This window comes from Anas acuta, chromosome 9 (genome assembly GCF_963932015.1).
Source record: "Anas acuta chromosome 9, bAnaAcu1.1, whole genome shotgun sequence".
Taxonomy (NCBI): domain Eukaryota; kingdom Metazoa; phylum Chordata; class Aves; order Anseriformes; family Anatidae; genus Anas; species Anas acuta.
Genome location: NC_088987.1, coordinates 11,139,331 through 11,162,720, shown reverse-complemented (window position 1 = coordinate 11,162,720; position 23,390 = coordinate 11,139,331). Strand labels below are relative to the sequence as shown.

At 44.7% G+C, this 23,390-nt stretch overlaps 1 protein-coding gene across 6 annotated transcripts in view; it reads right to left on the bottom strand.

Moving 5' to 3' along the window:
* Window positions 1-23,390, bottom strand: part of TP63 (tumor protein p63) — a 154,314-nt gene that overhangs the window by 111,017 nt on the left and 19,907 nt on the right. For 3 of the 6 annotated variants that reach the window (XM_068692076.1, XM_068692079.1, XM_068692086.1), the window contains exons 1-2: window positions 15,856-15,983; window positions 15,263-15,462 (exon numbers count right to left, since the gene is read on the bottom strand). The exons of the other annotated variants lie outside the window; for them this stretch is intronic. The gene's annotated coding sequence lies outside the window, so the exon portion shown is untranslated. Of the gene's footprint in view, window positions 1-15,262; window positions 15,463-15,855; window positions 15,984-23,390 lie in introns of those variants that run through there. 6 annotated transcript variants of the gene reach the window in all.

Here is a 23,390-nt window from a genome sequence, read left to right as displayed (position 1 = left end):
TAAATGCAGCTGAATGTTTTAAATCATCTGAGAAAACGGGGAAGGGAAAATTAAGACAGCTTGCTCATAACAGCATTTTCTCATCTCCTCTGGACCATTTCTGGAGACTAAGAAGTGCGTTTGTTCTCCTTGTGGAAGAGTTGGCCTCTGGTACACTTGGCAGGTTGCATTACAGCCTTCCCTCTGCCCTAAATATATATAAATACTTAAAAATCACTTCCAGTCTACAAAAGCCCAGGCCTGCACTGCTCACAATAATGTCTCTCCGTATTTCTTTGTCTGGCCCCAGTTCCTAGCCCTGTCTCCCAGGAAATGAGCAGCTTTTCCACTTGCTTCCAGTCTGCTGCCATGAGATGTCTAATGACCCGTGCTTGAAAGCAGTGTTAAATATACATTAAATTATTATTACCGATAATGCCATTTAAAGCAGCTTTGTAAATAAAATGTATTCCTAAGAACACATAATTAATGGCTCTTTCTAAATAACTTATCCTAAAGCATTAACAATCAATTATTAAGCAGACAGGCTTTAAAAGCCTTTGCTGCTACAGATTGCAACATGCAGATCCTGTGCTGTTAAAACAATTCATGTGCCTTTTTCACATACGATTTCAAGTAACTAATGTAAACAAGACCACACAATATAACTTAATACATAGCAATCAAAAATTTCCCCACAGTCCTTTAGTACAGAGCCACGTCCCTACGTAAGAAGTGATGCAACAGACTTTCCCTGAAGTCCCAATTCCTACAATTGAAGCTTAAGCCCAGCAAAGAAAGAATTAAAATTATTTGGTTGCTGCTGAATCACTGGCTGCATTGGGTTATTTTACTGTGCATTAGACTTTAATTATAACTAAGCTCTAGCCATCTGTTCTTCTCCCTAATTATACGTGCAACAAACATTTCACAACTCCTACCGTTAAAGAGACCTAAGAGAGCTCAGTCTATGGTGTACGAGGTTGGCTTCATCGGGACCCTTTGCACTTCTGTTAAGTGCTTAGGAAGAGGACAGCACACAGCAGACGAAGCCTGCAGTTTCTATTAATCCCAGAGGGCCTTTGCTACACCAGCTTTCACATCTCTTGAAAGGACGGGGAACCTCCCTTTGCACAGAGAGCCCCATTAGTGCTACCTGCTGGTGGCCTCCAGCCCCGACATCGCTGGTGCCAAAAGAGCTCTGCACAGGGAAGAACAATTCTCATCTCCTGCTAAAGGCTCGTGCCCTGGAGCCTCATAATCAGTTGCAGCATTTCAGAAAGGACTCAGGCAGACAACCTCTGGGATTTTTTTTTTATTTTATATATATATATATTTATATATATTTATATTTATTTATTTATTTTTATTTATTTATTTTTTTTTTGCTATGGAGGCCGAAGGTGGTTCCACCCCTAGCTGTCCACCTGGCTCCTTGGTGCACTGCTCATTCCTACATCACACGCATCCTACTAGGACAAGTCCCTATCAGTGCTTCAGCTGTATCTCTTCACGGACCAGCCTCCCAGCCATCACCAGGAAAGGTGGCACTGTCTTTACGTGTCACGCTGTGAACAACAGCAGCTAAAGACAAGGCCCCCACCCTACCCCTTGGTGCCTGCTACAGCGTTAACACTCCCAGCCAGGCAGGTAAATGGTGGTTAGCCCAGGAGGAGAAAGCTGCTGCAGACTCTGAAGCCCCTCAGACACCTTCCCAGCAGCTCTGCCCACTACCTAGAGGCACAGAGGCCTGACCGTGCCACCTCCTCCCTCCCCGTCCAGAGCTGCAAGCAGACTTACAGCCACGGGGTGTGCAGGTGCCTACGCAGGCTGCCCAGGCAGCTGCCCAGCGTTTTATAATTACCCACACCACCACTGACCTAGGCCATCCCTTGACCAGCAATAAAGCCAGATGCCCAGCCTCTGCCCAGCAAACTCCAGAGGGATTATTCATCACAAAAGGATTTTGTTCCGTAGCAGCACCCTGCATCTGTGTGCCCTGATGTGGAGAGGAAGGGGACTTCTTTTCAGGTGTGCCAGAGAGGCTGTTCTCGTGTCTGGGGACAGCACAAAGAAAGTACACAGGAGAATAAAATACTGGATTGATAGGACTTGAAATTTGAATGTTTATATTTGTTGGTGTACCGAGGAAATAAAGCTTTGCAGAGGAAAGAGAGCTAAGGAAGGGAAGAATAACCCAAAAGAGCCCACAGCTTTCACGGTGGGATTTTGCATATTTGCTTTTATTTTAAATTATCTTCTCTCCTGCATCCCCAATAAGTTTTTAGATGAAATCCCGTGGTTTTCTCACCACAACCATATGCAAGGCCTTCTTTCCATTTCAGTCTGCTTAGGTATATGCCCAGACTTTCACTCTGAATGTAATGTCAAAATGAATTAAAAAAAAAAAAAAAAAGAAGAAAACAACCAACCAACACTGCTCTGCTGTGCTTTGACAAGGACCCAAAACCACCACGTTTCTTGTGGTTTTCTTCTAAAATCATTATGACAGGGTTGAGTGGAATCACGAGGCAGGTTTGCTGAGTGGTTTGGTTCTGAGAATATAACAGAGTCCAGAGTCAGAGCATTTATCTCTGGCATCAGGCAAGGGATCACGGTGTGGGTACACATAACCATGTGTGTGCACGTCCTAGCCCCCAGCTGGTTATATATCACACAAGGTGATAACATGCACACTGAGAACAACTCTGCAGGAGACACCAGGCATGGAAAGAAGCAATTCTCCCTGATTTCCTTGAAGTTAGTTGCAGAACTAAAGCCAGAAAGTCCTGCTCCATAATTCTAGCTCAGCTTCAGCCCACAAACGAATCAACAGCAGAGTAACAGGAGTTGCTCTGACCTGGAGAAGCAGGCCAAAGCTTAGCACTTTCCAAAGATCTCCCAAAGCTTTCCACAGCCATATGCTGAGTTCCCTTTGGCCTCAAACAAGCCACAGTCTTATTTATCTCTGCAAATCTCCTGCAAACCGGTGGCTTCCCCCCAACACACACCCCGAGATGATTGTTTGGGTTAGACTTTGATTCAGTGGCCACCAGAGGAGTGACCAGAGCCAGCTCCCACAAAGACAGCCCACGGATGAGAGCACAGCCTGAAGTTCAAAGCTCAAATGTAAGCAGAGGTGAACTCCTATAGGCCCAAAACCAGCATTAATAGGACACATGGCACCTAGACCTGGGCTGAGACTTTGTCCTTACTCAAGTCACAACAAAATTCTCCCTGATTTAAGTTTTTTGCTATGGGAATAATCTCTTCAGTTTAATTAACAGGCATCAGCTATATCTTTCCCCTTTTGGCACTTTCCCATTTTGCATGCCATGGGAAGTACTCAGCAAGCTCGCAGCCTAAGGAAAAGGTGTTCAGAAATCCCTCTTAGCATGGGAGCTGACATCGTGAGCAACTTTCCCTGTGCGAAGAGGCTGGCATAAACACTGCAAGCAAATATCTGCAGAGAAGTCCGATTAGGGGATCTGTTTAAGGAGATTAGATAATTCACTGTGGCATTTTTCAAGAGCTAAATTAAAAGGGAAACAATCTCTTAATTGAAATGATTTTTCTTCTTACGTAACAGGATAAAGAACACTTACTTTTCTTCCCACAAATGTGCAATTTTATTCAATATTATTTCTGTTCCTGATCTCCCTTTTTCCACCCAGTTGGTTTCTGCATCCACCTGGAACTGCCCTGATCAATAATCTAAGCGCAGGGAGAAGAGGAAAGCAGCACAGTGAAAGAGTGCAGCCCAAACGGGAGCTGTTCGCTTTGAGTCAGCACATCAGATGTATGTTTTTACTCACAGATGTAATACAAATTCTGAATCAAAAGCCAGGATTTTCCCCACCCACCACTCTATATTCACTGAGCTTCGCCAAGCAATAAATTCAAACCATCGCACTGGGAGATTAAGTTATGCTCCCTGCATAGCAAGGACAGCTGCACTGCACTGAAGATGCACTAACAATGCAGATTTTTATTGATTTTGGCTGATCTCAACGCTGTTGACCTCAGGACGTGTGATGCTAGATGAAGATTAATGGTGAGGAATCTGGATGGGATCGATTACCAGCTTTTACAGACACAGATTCAGTTTGTCTGTAGGGTAAAAATGTTGTCTTCTGAGCAGACACATAGTGAGCTCTGCCCTGACCAGATCAGATCCAGCTCAGGACCAAAAGCCACGTAGATGCGTGAGCCTGGCTGAAAGCCCAGGCCAATAAACCCTGATCCTCAGCCATGCCCAGCACCAGCCACACGGCTCAGACCAGCCTGGCTTTTGGCCAGCCTGACCAGATGGAGCTCACATCTGCCTGCAAACACTGCACGGCCATGCTCTCCATCAGGTGAGGTGTGATCCTGTGCTCGGGGTGTGCACCATCCCTCGTGATGCATCCAGCATCACCTCAGGCCAGGCCATCAGTAAACTGTAGGAGAACTACCTGCACACTTCATAGCGGCTGGGAACTGTGCAGTCCAGGCTGGAGAAGGCATTCAGCAGTTTCGGGCTGTCCTTGGGTGCCGCAGCTGACCTAAAGCAAGTGATTTGCGGGTGATTGGACAGCAGTAAACAAGTCATCCTGCCTGCAGGGGCAGAAAGTAGCATAAATAAGCGAATTACAGTAACTTTCCAGAAAAGAAGAGAGGAATAAGTGGAGACCTGCTCTGAGATGAGTAACTGGATGGAGTCATCTGCCCTAACCGCAGTGCACCTGCTCTCAGGCTCTCTTGCTCCAGCCCTCAGCACCCTCACCTCGCCTTTCCTGCGCTGCCACATCAAGGCAAGCACCAGGCACCTTGCTGTGCCCCAGGCAGCTCGAGAATTCCCAGCAGAGCAGTCATGAGCAGGGAAAGGGGCAAAGCTAGGACATGGAGCTGGGAAGGGTAAAAGAAAGGGCAAGGAGCCTTGGGGCTCCTGCTCCTGTTGTCAGATGAAAAGGCAAAAGAGCAACAGCTCCTTTCTGAAAACATCCACTGCCCAGCAGGAGCTACGGACCAAGTTCGCCCCAGCAGGAACACAACTGGTGCTGCCCCATTAGCGTGGCTTTCCAGGGCTCTAGTCACAAAGAAACAGAGAACAAATTTTGCCAGGATTGCTTTGCCATGTTGGCAGCTGGCTAACACAGGCAACTGCCTGTGGTTGCAGTGAGCCCTAGAGGTAAGAACATCAAAATGGCTCTCGCTAGGTGTTTCTGGAGAAAATCAAAGGGGTTTGGACCAGCTGAAAGGTTTACAAAAAGATGTGTAAGAGTGGGGGAAAAAAAAAGAGACTGTCAGCAAGTAGGAAAGCAGCCCTGAAGCAATGAAAAATAGGAAAGCGTGACTATAACAGACTGCATCCAGCACAAACGATAGGCTGGAGTGCCAGAGTGAAGGCTGTATGGCCTCTCTGAAGACATGCTTCAGCACAGGTCTCTTCCAAAGCTGGAAGTGTAGGTGTAGAAACCGAGGCTGGCAGAAATGTGTGAAATGTGCAACAGATCTGAGGCACCTACCATTCACAGTAGACCTCTGAAGATTTATTTTATTTTATTTTCAGTTTAAGTTGTGCCATCCTCCTAGAAGGCCACTGAAATATGCGAAGGGATCGCCAGAAATATGGATAGGAGCAAAAATCAATCTATAGATGTGTCTGGGAGTGTCCTAGCAAGGACACACTGTCATTAGTCTAGTTTCTATCAGGTGTCAGGAAGCTATTCCTTTCAAATCAGGTCAGGTGGCCTAAGGAGTTACCATTATAGTTCTCTGGGACTGATGGGCCAACTGTGGTAGGGCAAGCACTGCTGTGCTTGACATAGAACATGTACTGCAACCTAAATGTCTTACACTGGTCATGCCGTCATGACCTTTTACCTTCAATGAATGCACCTTTGCAGCAGGCACCATCACAGAGGGCTCGGGCTCAGTGAGTCAGGTCAATCAGTTCTGCAAATGTCACACGACTTCCTTACAGGCTCATACCGATGCAGCCACACGTGCACATAAACGTCCAGTGAAGGAGCAAACACAGCCCATAACACATGCAAAGCAAGGGATGTTCTGAGGGAAAAGTCACGAAGAAAGTTCTCAGCTGTATGCTAACTCAGATGCCAGCAGCCACGAAGCTCTTCGTGATGAACCTTTTCTATTTGTGAAGCACAATGCATTCTCAGAAATGCTGGGCGCAAGCATAAGTATGGGTTTTAGTGGAAACGACCTGCTGGGTATTGAACACTGTGAGTTAATTGCTGGTGTCATGAAGAACAATGCATACAACACTGTTCTAGAAACATCAGAAGTCAAAATATTAATCTATGGCTTGCAAATGAACGTCACTCCAATTACTGAGATGTTAACTCGTGTTTGCAAATACCAGAATCCCCGGGGCTCCTGGGGTGTGAGGAACAAGACAGCCAAGCTGTTCTGACCCAGCGTAGCACCGGGAGCACACAGGGCTGCTACAAACTAAACAGGAACAGACAAAAGCTCCTCCTGCCACAGACAGGCAACTAAGCGCTGTGGTGACATCGTCCTGCTCTGGCAGAACAAGGTGAGGACAAGCCACATGAAAGTTAATTTATCTAGGCTGGAAAACCAACTGAGGCTGGTATTGTGAAAGAGTCACCTACCCCTCTGCTGTGGCTCCTGCTCAGCTGCTCTGTTCCTGACCAGAAGCAGCTTTAACTCGGAGCAGTTCAAAGACAGCTCATCGTCCCTGGGCAACTCATCCTCTGTTTTGCAACCTTGTCCCCATCGGGAGTGATTCTGTGCACTGTGCTCTGCAAGACAAAGCCCTGGTTCCTAGACAAATTCAGCCTTTCTAAAGCAAGATAATTATACCCAACATCATTAGCAACAAAACAATTAATTCCTAATTCCCAAGTGCTCACACAAATAAGATGGAGATAAGAAAAAGAACAAACCCTTTGAAAACGCAGCAGAGCATAGGGTGCCTGCATACGCCTCACTTAATTATCTATTCAAAAGGAACAAAGCATCTTCCTGCTGTGACTCCAAAAATTAATTAGTCTCAGTTCTCATTAAATAATGATCCAGTTCAGCTCTAATTAAATTAGGCTGCCTTTGACAATCAGTTGCTGTCAGCTGCAGCAGTCTAGTTAGGGAACATAAGTAGCTCTTCTTCCCAGCATCTCTCTCAGGTGCTGGCGGAGGCAGGGAAGCTGGCAGCCTCCTGCAGCCCCTTTCCTGCACCCAGGATGTGCGCAGGACATGGGTACAGCTGGTGTGCCTGAAGCCTCCCGGACTTCAGGTCTTCTGTCACCAGAACTAATGCCTCAGGGTGACCTAAGCTCTCTGCAGCAAGATGACATGCACTCAGCATTGTATTTCAGCATGATCTGCTTTTTGTTTTTTCTCCCTACTGTTTTCAGCCACAGGTGCTCCACATACCTGTGTCCTCCTTTGCTCTGGCTGCCCAAGGATACTAGAAAAAAAACAAAACACACCATATTCTTGGCTTTGGCTAGAGAAAGGGAGACATGGAGGTTCTGCCCAGTCACACAAAGCTTCTTTAAAAAAGGATGGGGGAGGAAGTTTTCCACAGTACCCTGTCATCACTGATGCTAACCCAAAAACTCTGCCCTGCAGGGGTTCAACCCTGACTTCAACATGCATTCCCTCCTGCACAGAGGCTTGGGGGTGGTAGGGACTGGGATGTGCTCGGGATGGAGGGATCTCAACCACAGCAGCATCCTGCTGGCCTGGTGCTCTGCAAGTCTCGTTAACCTGTAGCTGAAACACGACAATTTGCTTCCTGCATTTTCTGCTCTTCCTTCCAGCCTGGAACAGTGAAGGGATGGGACCAAGACTGGTCTATAACAGGGTCTGAGGAGTTGTCACAGCAGACCAAGCTCACCAGGTCTCTGTCTGGAGCACTTCACTAGGCTTCAACATCATCCAGCCTTGGAAGACCCCAAGAGAAAGTTGTTAGTCTTGCATTTAGTAGCCTGGTGCTTCATCTTCCATTAGTTTGTCTGATTTTAAACAGCAAGAAGCTTTTTGTATCTACTGCTTCCTCTAGTAAACGGTTGCATGGTAAAACTGCTCAGTGTGCCATGATGAGCAACTTAGATCAGATGAAAGAGCCCGCTTCGGTGACTTTCAGGCACCGTCTCCTGTGGGCTGCTCTGAACTTGCATCTGCCAGCCTGATTTTAAACTTTAGCTCCTGAGACTAAGAACTCATGAAGTTCACCTTCTCCACGCTGCTCACCAGCTCATCAGTTAAGTGACTCCTAATATTATTTACACTCTCTCTCACAATTTATTTTTTTTTAGTCCCCACCTGCTTAGCCATTTCTTTTATAGAAAACGCTTCAAAAGAAGTGATTGATGATTGAAGACATAAAGTTTGACCAGAGATCCAAACACTTCCCCAAAAACCCTGGGAAATACAGGGGTGGGAACAGCCACACCAAAGAGCTTTTTCTCCCGTAACACTTTACAAAGTACATAAGAAAGAGATATGGAGGCAGGGAGATTAGAACTGTTTATAGATCATCAGCAGCAAACCACAGATAAACATTTCAGAGTTTGCATAATAACCCGTGTTAACGTGCTGCCAATAAAACGTGACTGAATAGTAACCTTGTAAAATGAAGTACAGCTGTCCAGCAAATAGCCACTGCATTATTCAGTCTAATTCAAAAAATTCACCTCTATAAATGAGCATATGAGCATCTCCCTGGCACTCTTGCACCTTTATTTCTCCAGGTGCCACTCAATTATGATTTTTTTTGGTAAATGCCTATTCCAGGAGAAAGGCAAATGGACCTGCTGCTCCCCCAGCCACTCATTTCCCAGGCAAGTGCTGCAGCTCCAAACCCCACCAGACCTCCACGCTCAGATCTGTGGAAACTTGCAGTGTTCCAGCAAGTTAAAATTACCCTGAACTCCCTGAAATCTGAGAGCTCCCAGAGTGCCCCTACATTAAGGAGATTACACAAAAATGTGAAATGCTCAAGCCATTTGAAATTGCCATGTGATCAGCACAGGGTAAAGGGACATTACTGGACTGCTTTGAATGATTCTGTAAAGCCTCGTAGCTTGGGATTCAACGATCACTAGGAGATGTACACACATCCCTTAGGAGGTATCAGGCAGATGGACGTGGGCAAAGATCGACTGTGGCAGAGAGAGAGAGACTCCTTGGCTCAGGTAAGGTGTGTACAGCAACTACATCCTGATGAAGCAACTCGCTTCACTTGAAAAGACCTGGGGATGAATGAATAAAAATCATTCTGTATAAGACTATAAATGTTACATTATATAGATTATATATATATATATATGGTGGTGATAGTTAGGAATGGGAGAAGCTGGGGAGAAAAAAAAAAGAACAAAAAAGACTTGCAAAAATTTTGACATTTCCTCAAACGTAAGTAAAAAGAAGAATGTGTTCCCACTCACAGCCCTGTAGCACGTGTACAGAAACCTCCAGAAAGCTGGTAAGATACCTTTCTTCAGGGACTGCTTCACTGTGTTACAGCGCCTGAATGCTGTGTTCCCACCTCCCACAGAATCCCCCTCACAAGGGTTTGAGCAGAAGGCACTGTCTGTGCAAGAAAGCTGTCCAGTTCACAATGCTGACAGAGGTTCAGAAAAATATTGAATTCCTACAAATTTTGTGCTACCCAGTGGCTGGGTAGAGAGAAATCACCATAGATACCCTGTGCTCTTTAAAGGGAAGAGATGCAAGATGCAGTTTTGCTTTAATAGATACGAGAATTTGTACATGAGAACATCTATAAAGTTGGATATAGGAGAAGTTCCAATGGGAGAGACTATTTTATTAGACGACAGGGAATCCACTCCTCCATCAGAGGATCTCTCTGCTTTGGACTTGCAGTGCTTATTATTACATTGCAGCCCCAATATAGTGGGCTGGGGAAAGAGAAGGATCTAGGGCAAAAGTAAAAAAAAAAAAAGAAAAAAAAAAAAAGAAAAAAGCCTGCACTAACCACTAGATAAAGCCCTAGGTAATCTGACTTTACTGTCTTTGCCAATCACAGAACTACTTGCCTGTAGTTAAAATTGAAAAATGTCTTGATCTGTCTCAGCAGGGAAGGAAGAGAGCCTGGGAATATGCTCATTTTACGCGCCTTTCCCACTAGCATGAGAGGGAAACGGTGCTGGTGGTTTTGCTGCAGAAGGAAGCAACATTGGACTTGCACCCCAAAGGCAAGAGCTGGCCTGGTGGCACGCAGAGCAGATGGGTTTGCAGGGCTTCCCCAGCAGACACAAGTGACATGAAGTGGTTTTCAGCTGTGCTACAGTGCTCATTGCAAACATTTCTGCACCACTGCCATGAAACTACCAGTGCTGGGCGTTTGGAAGGATGCAGTCCTGAACAGAAGTGAACACTGCGCTCCGGGGAACAGCCATGCACTTGTACCCCTGGCCCCAGAGACACCCACCTCACCACTAAAAAATAAAAATAAAAAAATAGTCATCAGTGGGCTGTAGGATTAATTGCTTCAGAGATGTAAATTTGGATGAGCTACTGCATGGGTGTGTTATTTTGGATGCCAAGTATCCTTTCAAGTTTCTATCATTTGTTGCATTAAGGGAAGAGGAGGCAGGGAAGGAGGAGACCGAATTCCCCGGCTGAAGCAGAAATACAACTTCTCAAGCCACAAAATGAGGGAGTGTGCAATGAGCACATCCCAAACTCAGAGCAGGGGGTGAGGGCAGAATTGCTCTTCTCTGAAGGGTCCAGTTTCAGTAGGGTGAGATATGCATGGTGGACTTTGACTTGGCCCACAAGTCACAGTAAGAGGCCACCCTGTTCCTGGTAAGCCAACACAGAGTAGAAGCTGTGCTGCCTCTTTTCTCTGAGCGCAGCTCTGGATCCAAAGCTTTTTTTCAAAGCCAGTGAAAGAAGTACCCAGAGCTCAAATTTATGCAGCGATGACGAGCTGCAGGAGAAGGATTCCACTTCTTACATTGCACATATGAGGATTTCAAGGAGCTAACGACTTCTTCTAATCAAAAGCCATTTTCACCACAACACTCAAAGGCTTTGTGTGAAATCAAGATAGTTTCTATTCCAAATTTTCCCTGGGTAAACTACTGCTCCTTACGTGCCAAGCTGAGTAAAAAGAGAGTAACAAGTTTTAACATTTTTCTCTGCTATTAGTCAGAGAGGAGAGCTAAACCACTGAGGCTTAAGTTTTCCACAAATATTCAGTCTAATTAAAAAGAAAAAATGCATAGGAAATTTTTACCAGTGTACCTGGAAACAGGGACAGGGGATAGAAAAGCAAAGACAACTTGGGCCAAATCAGGGCCCTCTGCTCTCCTACAACAAGGTACATCTCTGCGATTGAGGTGTGGATTTTGCAGAGGTTCAGTCCGGGCTGAAGGTGCCCAGACTTCGCAGAGTTCCCACAGAATAGGAACAAGAGCAAGAATCTCTCACGCTGCTTGTGAACGTTTCTGCAAGGCAGTGCCTCACCCAGTTTTTAACAGGAAACTTCCCATTAACAAAAAGAGAAGGATGATGAATGAATGCTTAAACGCTCTCCAAACAAATGCATTTCTAATTGTTTTACGATATTAACCATGCCCGTCACACAAGCATTTCAGGGAACTTACCCTGTGCATTCAAGATGGACTGAAGTGGTTCTGTGGCATGTCCACCCACTGTAGTACATGCTGCACAAACTCCTTGGGGACAATCTGGAGATGATGCTTTGGTTGGCTACATCATACCACAGGCATGGTGAAAACCCAACAACTGCATCCACTTTCTCATAGCTTTTGCCAGGTATTGATATAAATGGGGAAAAGAATAAATCAGTCTTTTGTTCCACAGAGATGAATGCAAAGTCACATCTGATCTGCTGTGACTAGCCCACAAGAGCAACCCTACACTAAGGAACTTGTAGGAATTTCCCACTGACCACCTGCTCTTGAAACTGCAGGGGGAAATCCCACACAATCTAGGATGAAGGGAGCTCAGTTAAAAACAGCCCTTAACAATTACAGCTGCAGGTTATTTTTAATTGAATTCAGATGATGAATGTGAAATAGATGATTTCAAGGGAGATAAGCAGGGAGATTCTTACTCTTGTCAAGAAGGTACAGAGCACACCCTCTCCCCAGCTTGCCCAGAGAGGAACTTTTTAATCACTGAAAGAAAAATTGTCAGTCCAAACTATCAAAGTTTTAGCCCTCAAACTAAGCCTAGGGTGAGTCAGCAGGAGATGCTTCTCATCTCCAGGCAGACCTTGATGGCCCCAAGAAGTTTTATCCTTCAAGTGACTGTAGAGCTGCTGCCCAGCCCTTCCTCCCACATCGATGCTGTGACTGCCCTCGGCTCTGGAGGAGGGAGAGGAAGGATGCTCCTGCGCTTACTGCTCTGCAGCTCAGCACAGAGCTTATGAAAATGCTTGGGTACCAATAACTGAACCATGGCTTTTGGTCCTGCAATGCTGCCAGCTGCTTTTCACTTATCGCCATGCATTCAGATGAGTAATGGGATGCTGAAACAGATGCTTTGTAGGCACAATGGATGCCCCTTGGCATTGACAGAGGATATGAATAGACTTGACAAGTCTGGGATATTTTCCACAGAAGCTGACAAAAACATTCATTAAACTAGAGACATTTTATGTCAAGCTAAATGCCAACAGAACAACATAGAAATGTGCACAAACTACTGAGGTGGACATCTCCCCACATTATGACATCTGCTATTCAGATTCCAACTTCATTTTATCTATGTACGTGTCAAAACTGCAAAAACAAAAACGTTAGGCTCCTGTTACACAGAGATGCAAGTAAATTCACTCCAGTAGAACTTAATCAATGCTCATTTCTAAGGTAATGAAAAGAGCACCCATGCAGCTCCTCCTTTAGCCTCAACTGCAGGGCAGACCTTTGTGCAAAAAAAAAAAAAAAAAGGACTGTAAATTCATGTGTGCAAAAGAAGGGGATGAATAGAGCTGGAGAAAAAAAAAAAAACACAACAATATCACACCACATTCATCATCACACCATGCTTATGCCTAAAAGCACACATGGTATTTCATAATGTAATTGTAGAACAAATAAAGTAGAGCCAGATAAATACTGACAGCCTGTGCCACATTCTCATGACCATCTCAAAAGCATTTTAAGGCAAAGAGAAACAAAGTAGATGGATTTCTACTGAGCCACTTCCTGAAATCTTGAAGACGACTAAGAGTAAAAATGATTGTAGACGCACTACTGAGCAGGCACAGGTCGTGCATACACTGTGCACGTCCACACTCAATACATGTTTGCTGGGAGCAAGACATAGCTCAGCACAAGACGGAACCAACCTATTTCTTAAACGTACTCCACAGACACCATATAAACAAGAAATGTCAGTTATGACCTAGATAGGTGGGATTTGGGCTGGCAAGTCCCTTGCAAATACGTGCACAGATCTACACAAAGCCTGCCCTGCCGTTCTCCCTGTTAGAGATGCAAGTCAGTTGGACACTTTAAATACACTACAAAGAGGAAAGGAAATCCAGCAGTTTTCTGCCACAAAACAAAATGTAAAGTAAATTCCAGGAAATCACTGCCCAAAGAACTAGAGGAAGAGACACCCTGAAATCTTACATCCCAAGGAGCATCCCCCAGCAGCCCAGCTTAGCTGCTGGGCTGGTGAACGACCTGCCCAAAGGGAGCGTCAGCACGCTCTGCCCTGGCTCCAAGCAGCTGAGCACTGTTAGCTTCCCAGAAGTAGCAGGCACTGCACTTCTGCCTGGAATGTAAGCTGATGTGTTAACTAGCTATTGAAATTAGTAATCCTTCGTTGAGTCAACAGTTAGGCAGTTGCTTATATCACCTTACAAGGAAAAAAATATTGACATTCTTATACTGTCAACAGATCTGGAAGTAGGCAAATACAGACAGAGATAGAGTATTCAGATAACCTGCCAACCCCTGCCAATTGCAAGCAAAAATATAAACATAAGGCCCTCTGTTTTATGAAGAATTGCAACAGGGTAACAGCTGCATGAAGAAGCCTAGAAGCATCTTCCAGGCTGAATTTAACACCAGAGAAGCATTATTATTTTATCACAAGGTTTTTCAGGTCAGAAGAGCCACCTTAAACCAAAATCCCTACTGCCCTCATCGATATTATCCTGCTCATTGTGGTTTATGGACAAAATGGACACAGATATCCCTAGTCTAAAGCCCTCCCCAGATTTCAGGGATATAGTACATACCTTTGCTCTTCATCACTCACATTTTTTTACACAAAGGAGACAAATAATACCAGAAGACCATAGACCAGAAAACATCTTGGATTATCCTATTCTTTCTTCTATGCCTCCTCCCATTGCTCATTCTCCTGTAGCTCTTTCTTCCACCTGTATCTGAGCAGCTCTCCCTCAGCTACCACCCCAGAGGGTCTTTCCCTTGAGCACAACTCTTTACACCATTGGGCTACAAGATTGTCCCCATGCCACATAACCTAAGAGGTACTGATGCTTAATAGGCTACTCCTGTGGAGTACCTCTCAGAAAGTCTTTCCATTTAAAAAAAAAAAAAGTTTTTACAAAATCAAGCTAATTGTTTTCCTTCCTAGACCAGCTGGAACAAGGTTGGGTCAGTGCCTGGTAATACTTTCAGCACTGAGCTGCATTTAATACAAATGCAAATGTTAGAGCTCCTTTGCTGTGCAAAGACCTATTCTTTGCAGAGGTATAATCACCAACATTACCTTAAAGGTAGAAATCCCTCCGTGATCCTATGATCTCTCCAGGCAGCCCCTCACTCTAATTTTTCTGACTCAGCTCAGAGGAAGACTATTCAATTGCTTCCGTCATAAAAACCACACAGACTCTCCAACAATGACAAGTGGCTGCTTAGGCTAACCACATGCATCCCCACAGCCCCTACTTTCTAACACACTCCTGGCAAAGCCAAAGGGATGCATTAGTTTGTGGTCCTGTGGGGAGTAAATCTCCAATGGAGGCCTGAAGCCCACACTAGTCTAGGATTAGCACGCATGGAGTAAATACTGGCTGGCATTCAAATAATTAACCTCAAGGGAGGGCAGAGGTGCAGACATTCAAGAGAAAGATTTTAAGATATCAGCCATGCTTTTCACATCATCTATGAAGGTTCAGTTCTGAGGACAACTGTGTGCCAGATTTAGGTTTGTGAGGGGGAAGAAGACACAATTTAGGCTGGGCCCATCAAGAAATGGGCAAAGGTTCAGTGTGAGCTGCAGCTTCTTCTACCTGAACCAGTTTGCCCAACCCTGGAGATGCTGCTCAAGATATTACCTTTGCTGAGGTTCCCACCTGACATCTTTCAAGGAGGGCAGAAGGGCTCAGAGAACTTCAACTCCACCTTGGCTTATAAACCTGCCAAACATGTTTCTTGGCAAGGTAGCAGAGTCATTTCCCCAAAGGCATGGCGGTTTTGCTTTGTCTTTTACCAGTTCTAGCCCTGTGGTGCTAGCAGTTGTCACTGGGAGACAATCCTAAACCAAGAAAGCAAAGCAGAAAATAAAAAAGTAAATAAATAAAAAGCAACAACAACAACAAAAAAGTTGAGACCACAACTATACACAAAAAGGACACTTTGTTGAGCAGACAAAAGCCAAGATGGATGAAAAAAATATAAAAATGACTCACTTCTTTTCAAAAGTTTTTTCCTTGCTCCAAATAAAAAAAAACAAATGGTGGAATAAGTCATTTCCATTGTATTTAGCTGCTCTCTGTGGTTTTTACCAGTAGCCACAACTGTCTGTGTTGACTTAAGTATTATTTATAAGGTACAAGGAATAAGTTGTGGAAAAACCAATTGGGGATTTGACAAACTGCAAGAAAAGACCTTGGAAGTTTTCTTGGTCTTCGCTGTGCCTGACACTTACCACCACCAGCAACTTTCTGTCTCATGCCTTTTTCTGGCCCTGATTGGAGAGTTTTGCAATTTCTTCATCTTCCATATTACAGACTAGGAGAACCTTTGCAGGAAAGCATCCAACAGCAGTGACAGACACTCTTTCAGCAACCAAAAAAAAAAAAAAGAAAAAAAGAAAATGCAGGCATCTCATTCAGATTAATTGTTTCTCTGGAAGGAGACCTGCAGCCATCCCAGCTGGAACAAGATCATCATTCCCCAAAACACACAGTAGATGCAGAGATGCCTGAGCAGGCACATGGCAGCCTTGGATTACGGGGATTGATGAGGGCAGCGAGGGTATTTCTGTGCTGATGGTGCACAAACCAATTCAGGTCTGGAAACGATATGGCCATGTTTCCAGGCACTGTTGTGCACACCCAGTCACTGTGTTTCTGGACAGGAGTAACATGCTGAAATGGCACTTTTCTAGCCTGCAGTTATTTACTGGCTCATATCTCCGGTTGACAGATCCCTATTTTATGCCCTACAATGGTAACACCACCTGGTTCCTCCCATGGCAAAACCACCTGGTTCCTTTCTTTTCCCCTCATTTTTCTTAGCTCAAGCAGCTTAAATTTATCAGCAAGGCCAAAATTTTCATTTTCAACTAACTTTTCGGAACTGTTTCAAACTAGTTAATACCTGAAGACACAGGAAATGTTTTATTTCCACCAAATTTATCACAGAAGTTTTATTCAGTGTTTCCAGGTTAATGTACTGTATTTGGAAGAAAAACATTTTTTTAAAAAGTCCACTTTGTTTCATTAATATCTTGACAGTTTTTCCCTCTTAGGATGAATGCAAACATATCTTAGAGTTCCCCAAGCAACAGAAATGTTCTTTCCTCTCCAGTACTACTCTGATAGCTACCTGAATATATTGGCTGCATATTGGGACCTGGAGTTGATTATTTACAGCAAGTCTGGCCACCTTTCTTAAAAGGTCCTTTTCATTGGAAATAGCAACAAGGCAACCTGGGACGGTAACAGAGGAATCTAGTCAATGCCCTATAAAAACAAATGCTCTGAGCCTGACCATTAGAACATCACAGGCTTGTAAAGTTTGAGGAAAACTTTTCTGGTTTGATTAGGACAAGACAACCCAGTTGCTCCCCTTGCCTCACCTCTGAATTTGTCTCAAATCAGGGCAGAAGTCAAATACAGGCAGCATGATTCATGTGCCTCCCACCTCAATCCACCCTCTTCTTCTTGGAAAATGAGTTGTCATTTGCTCTGAAGTTGTATTTCTCTCAAGTTAACGTTTATAGGAACCATAACCTGTTTGCTGAGTTGTTTTGGCATAAATCGGTCTATTAGTGAGACAATCTTACTGCAGAACACAGCAGGATGGTGACAAAAAGGGCTTTCCTGCAGCAAGACCATGTGGTCCTTGTGCATTCAGCTCATCTAATTTGTTTTTTACACTCCACAGCAACTCCACTGGCACACAAACAGAATCAGAATAGAACCCAAACTGACTTTGGGTCAATCAAATAGACTTTTGAACTACGCAGCTTTGTCTGCTGTAGGAAAATCAATGCTGGACGCCCTAAATCAAGGCTAAGAGCAATGCAAACTTGAATAACCCCAGAGCGATCCTTACCCTATAAAAGAACTGTAGCTAATCTAATCTACTGTTAATTAGATCAAAGAAGAATAAGAGAGGCCCGGTTCCAAGACCAAGGAGATCTGGACATGCAGCAACTTCATTTTCTTTGAATCTTGTGTCCATACTGATGCTCATCTAAGTTTTCTTGGCAAGACGGCTTGCAGTCCAGCTTTAAGCATGTCCTCCTTCACTACTCTCTCTAAAGTAAGATATCCTGCCCCAGGCTAGCAGGCTCTTTGGTTTGTACTGGTCCCTCGTCAGAGTACATGGAACTGCCATCTAATTCCCTGGCTCCCTCAAGCCAGCCCTTGATACTATAAATCTTGGGCTCTTTGAAATTGCATTTGAAATCTTCATTGGCTCAGCCATTGTTAAGTCATGATTAATAATCAAAATAATAAAATGTAAAAGAAAAGTTAATTACACCCATCCTGGTAACTAAAGTGAATAGATCTCTTGCACACAAAACAAATCCCTGTACATTGACTTCCTCTGAGTCACGCCCCAATACACCCAAGCCTCGCCTCACAAAGGTATTTCTCATGTCATCGTAGCCTAAAGCAAACACCTACACTCTCTCAAGCCTACAGAAGAGACAACCCAACCTTGCACCATTGGGATCAAAGGTGCAAATGCCACCATCTTCCCCAGGATGTCCTGCAATTAGCAGGCGATAAAACGGAGACGGTAGCTTGACCCAAGGTAATTTTTCTAAAGAGAAAGAATGAGAGATGGCTTCTGCTGTAGTTTAAGGCTCCAGACATTGGACCAGCTGCAACAAAGGAAAGGAGGAGTCAGCTCCTCTGTTCTCATTCAGCTCTGAAGATCATGGCTCAGATGGAGTGAAATGAGGCTTTTGCACAATCTGCCTCATTTCAGACTGGGGTTTGCAGAGATGCTTGGAGAAGTGTGTGTCGCTCTTCATTCAAAAAACATAGACACAGAGAGAGAAAAAAAGATGGAAGAGCAGACAGACACAATGCTACAAGAGCAATGACGGAGATGAAAAAACAAGAACAAAAAAGAGGGGAAGGCTGGAGTGTTGGAAATACTTTCAAGAAGACAGCTGTCTCCAGTTTGTTTTGTTTGGGTTTGTGAGCATGTCCCCATCTGATATCTCCATCTGTGGTGCTACAGAACACCCCTGGACAAACACCTTTTTCCAACACCCATGGGCAGGGTGTCTTACAGATGAGCACTTTTTGTGCAATGGCCATCCACAGAGCAACCTTGCACAAGCTCTAGCCCCTGAAGAGTGGCGTTTCCAACCAGACCTAGAAAATTTAATAAGGATTCGCTCTCTCGAGTTAAGAAGAGCAGGTCATGTTACGGTCACATACTGCCCTTAGCTTGTTTCAAACCAGACTAGAGTGAAGCCTCAGTAAATCTCAGCCTCCACAAAGTGACCTCAGGTGCCTCTGGGCTGCAGCTGCTTCTCACCGCTGTGTCATGCGGCCTCAGCTCCTTGGCTAGCCAACTGCCTGCTGTGGTTGCCCTGCCAAAGCTGCAGTACGGCTGGACATCAATTCCCAAAGCTGACAGCTGGAGCCATGACCTGGTGCAGCACCATTATGCTGTTATCACCCAACACACTCTGCACTTGCCCCATGCTGGCTGCATCACCAGGAAGATCCATGTGTCCCAACAGAAAGCCCTCACACTTCTCGTATCTTCCAAGTACCTGCTAGTGACAAAACAGAGGACACTCTGCCACTACGCTCTCCCTGGGGCCACCAGGATTGTTGAGGGGGGGGGTTGGTGGGCCACCACCCCCTTCGAGGGGGTGCCAAGCCCTCAGTCAGGGTTGGAGCTGACCCTCAGTCCAGAGTTATACCATCCAGCTGTTGTGCTCTGGGTTGGATGATGCTTGTCCTGGGCTATTTTGGGTAGCTTAATCATTATTTATTTAGGGCAAGATTCATACTTGCAACATTCAAGCCTGAAGCAACAGCTTTCATGCCAGCAGGGTGACCAGTATAAACAAGGCCAGAACCAGGGGCATTAGACACAGAAAGGACACTAAATGAACACTCTTCATGGTCAATGTATTATCTGCAAGGCTTTCCAGCCTCAGCAATTAGAAGCAAAAGTTAAAAAATAAAGTCAAAAAAGTGAGTGAAGAAGGAGTTTCACTTCACTAACAGCTGTGTGTGGCAAGAAACCATTCCGTGGTTCTGTGGCTGGGTCCAACTGAGCCGGATTTTCAGCAATAGTGCCCTTGAGACAAGATGAGAAATTGTGAGGGTCCTCACCTCACAGACATCTACTGCATCCCTGAATTTATAGCTGCTGAAAACCCCAGGAGACTGAGAGAGGCGATGAGGGGAGCAATTACACCCACATCACTAACTGAAGTGCTTTGGTACCTGTCCGTGCCAGCAGTGTCCCTACCTAATTCCAAATGGTATGGAAAAGGAACATCATTAGCAGCATGCAGCACGCTGATGTGTTTCAAAATCTTTGCTGGAATACCGACAGCCAGCCAAACAAACAGAGCAGAGCATGCTGCAATGGCTATCTGCCCCATCTACAAATAAGGGCTCTCCTGATTTCGGTATTAGTAACCTGCAGTGAGGAATTCTGCCTGCGGAGCTGCCAGGCCTGTGCCAGGCAGACAAACATCAGGGTTTCTTTGCAGCACCCAAGCGCGCAGAGACCCAAAGGAAGGTGATAGTGATGGCACAGTTGGATAGTCCCGAAATACCAGTTTCCCCATAAATACGCAAATCAATTAAAGGTTACGAAATGCAGTAATTTTCTATGGGTGTAGCTACATGCTTCTCAATTTAATGAGCAAGTAAATGAAGTTGGGAGAGGGAAAGCAAAAACACACTTTCAGCTTCTATTGTTTTGTTCCTCCAAACTTCACAAACCTTGGGTCACACCTGGTGACCCTTATAGGACCTTCCAGTCAGTGTCATCCTGCAAACTGTCGTTTCTGCCTGCCATCCCCCTAAGCCTGATGGCTCTTGGCAGGAGGGAGCAGTAGAACTGCCTGTCAGGCACAGAAAGTCTGGCAGCGGATGGAGCATAATCAAACTAATTTTGCAGCGAGACTGAGACGTGCGGAAAAGAACAGGGCAAGAAAAAAATAGCAGAAAATATTCAGGGCTGGAAATGGGACTCTCTGATTCTAACATTGCCCCATTTTTTTTTCTTCAATTAATATTTTGACTGTGTTCCTTTTCCAAAGTCAGATAAGGCACATTAAGCATCCAGAGGGGTTTCATATCTCCTGCAGGAGAACATCCCTACCCTTACACAAAGGACAGACGTCCTGGATGTTCCTCTCTGTCAAAGAGCAGGATCATTTCCCAGATGACTTCAGGTTAACTCTTTATGATGCCCCAACTTTGCTTCTTATGATTTGATCTCCTCAGTATCCTAACTTTAAAACCAAACATTTTTTTTGGAGCTTTAGAGGCAAGCAGTCACATATCCCTATGAACCTTTCAGCTTGTTTGCCTTGTTCACTTTACACAGTGGAAATTTTTCTAATTCAGAGCTATGACAGGTAACTTTGCACTTATTTCATTCTCTGATTGACTTTTTTTTTGTGGTCATCCTTTGCAGCAACCCAATTTTTATAGAGAGATATGGTGATTCATTTTGCTGGCTGCCCAAGGCTGGGGGAACAATAAGGACTAGCCCATGCACAGGCAATAATAGGTTTTCTGAATCATTCTGCAACAATTTCTTGGCATTGCACTTGGGAGATGAGATACACCTCCAGATTTCTCCACTCCTCAAAATAGAAGATACTGCCACTTGGGTACATTAAGTAATTGAAAAAGTAGGATTAGAGTTGCTCTGCCATTACAGCTGTTCATAGAATTTCATTATCCTATTTGCTGGTGCACAGACCCGTATTTGGTTACAATTTGCTGCGTACAAATCCACTGCTGTGATGAGCTTTGTCATGCTATGTGCCCTAGTCCTAAGTGCTTGGGCCACTTTCAAGGGTTTGGTCCCAGAATCAGGAACTGATGCTCCTAGACCTGGCCAGAAACCTGACATTCCTTCCAGGAGAGGGCAGCAGCCTTCACTCATGACTCAGAGCTGATGAAACCACTGCTTTCTGGTCACCGGCAGTTTTGACAGCTAAAATTAGAGATTTCTGCTGTGCTGGGATGCAGAAAGATGCAGACTACTTTCATTGAACTGACTTCCAACACTAGCATATCTGAACAAGGTGTTTAGCTAACATATGCATCAGCAGGATCAATAAGACAGTATTCATGCCCTGGAATAATTCCTGTTTCATTTCAGTTACAGAAGGGAAATCGTGAGTGTAATTGTTAACACAAGACCAGTCAGTCTTAACAACCTTAACTGTGCTTCCCCAAAGCATATCTCAGCTTTGATATTAGAGCTGTTCGTTGGACTCCTCCTGGGGTCAATTCACTGCTGCACAGCCATCCCATTCTCCATGTAATAGGGCATGGGGAATTCATTTTACTTCTCACAAAGAACCACTCCACAACCCTTAGTTTAAATTTGCATTGCCTTTAAAACTTTTAAAAAGAGGGTTTTGGTAGGCCGGAGGAGCTGGCTTTGCAACACGCTTCTAAGGCAATAATGCCTTTCACATTCTGTAACATCTGAAATATAGGGATGACATAAACCCCACGGAGGCTCATATCACCAAGGTACTGCTAACTCGAGCCCTGCAGCCCATCTCATTGGGTGCAGAGGACAAACGCTGCACCCAATCACCCTCCCACAGTAAACAAAGATGCTTGGATACTTTGCCTTGGAGTCATGTCCTGCCGTCAGTGGTAACCCTAGAAAGACTGTATTTTCAGTTTGGTCATTACATAATTTACAAAAATATCCCAGGCTGTGATCCCAGCACAAAGGGCACATGACAGCACAGGTGGAGCTCTGCTTCACCTCGAGAGGATGCTAAGTTAAAACCAACGTGGAGGTCAGTGGCAGCAAGGGCAATGTGTCAGCATTTGGCTTTCTGGAGAGGTGGCCTGGTGTTTGGAGAACATTTATAATCACTCTGGGAGACCTGAACACATCTCATTGCTTTGAGACACTTCTTTTCAAACCAGAGGCATACAAGACTGGACTTTCATTTGTTTGTTGGTTTCTGTTTTGTTTTAGCATGAAGTTCTGAAGAAAAATACCTTCAAGATGGATTTTTCAGCTATTGCGATGACACAACGACACAAGCATGCCAGGAAATCAGACGGTCTACTTCCCATCCTCCTATAGCACTGGTAAGGACACGATGCTCAGGTGTGTGATAAAGTTGCTATTGCATAATGAGCTATTCACGTCACCTAACACAGAGCGAGTGATTATGTCCTGGTCCTACTCCAATGTAGCTTGTCTCTTTCTCCACACGCTAAGGGTAATTTGCTAAAAGGTAGGTTTCCATGTGCGTACTGTTATCCTACAGTGATGGATATTATTAAATGTCTGTAATGTGAACAGTGCCTGTTGCCTCCCTGGCACAAAGAAAGGCAGGCTTGACCTCACCAAGCACGTAAGCACATGCTGGCTACCATGCAAGCTGGCCAACTGACGTCAGTATAACTGCTTTCATGGCCATGTGCTGCACTGCAACAGCGTCCATGTGTCAAGGGCACGAACACGAAAAGTGCTTGCACACACATTTTGGTGGGTCAGGTAAGCTTTCCGAGAAATACTAACCCACAATCAGCTCACTGTGAAGCACAAGCCTGACCGTGTAGTTTGTAAATAGCTTCTGCATCTGGAGGCAGGATAGCTTATTCTTATGTTTCTCTTCTCTATATTTATATTAGGTAGAGATGTGAACTGACTGAAAAATTGTTCCATTTTCCTAGGGAGTTGCATTTGATGCAGTAAGCAAGAAAATCTCCTCAATGAAAACTTTTGAAAATTGCATGGCTTGTGAAACAG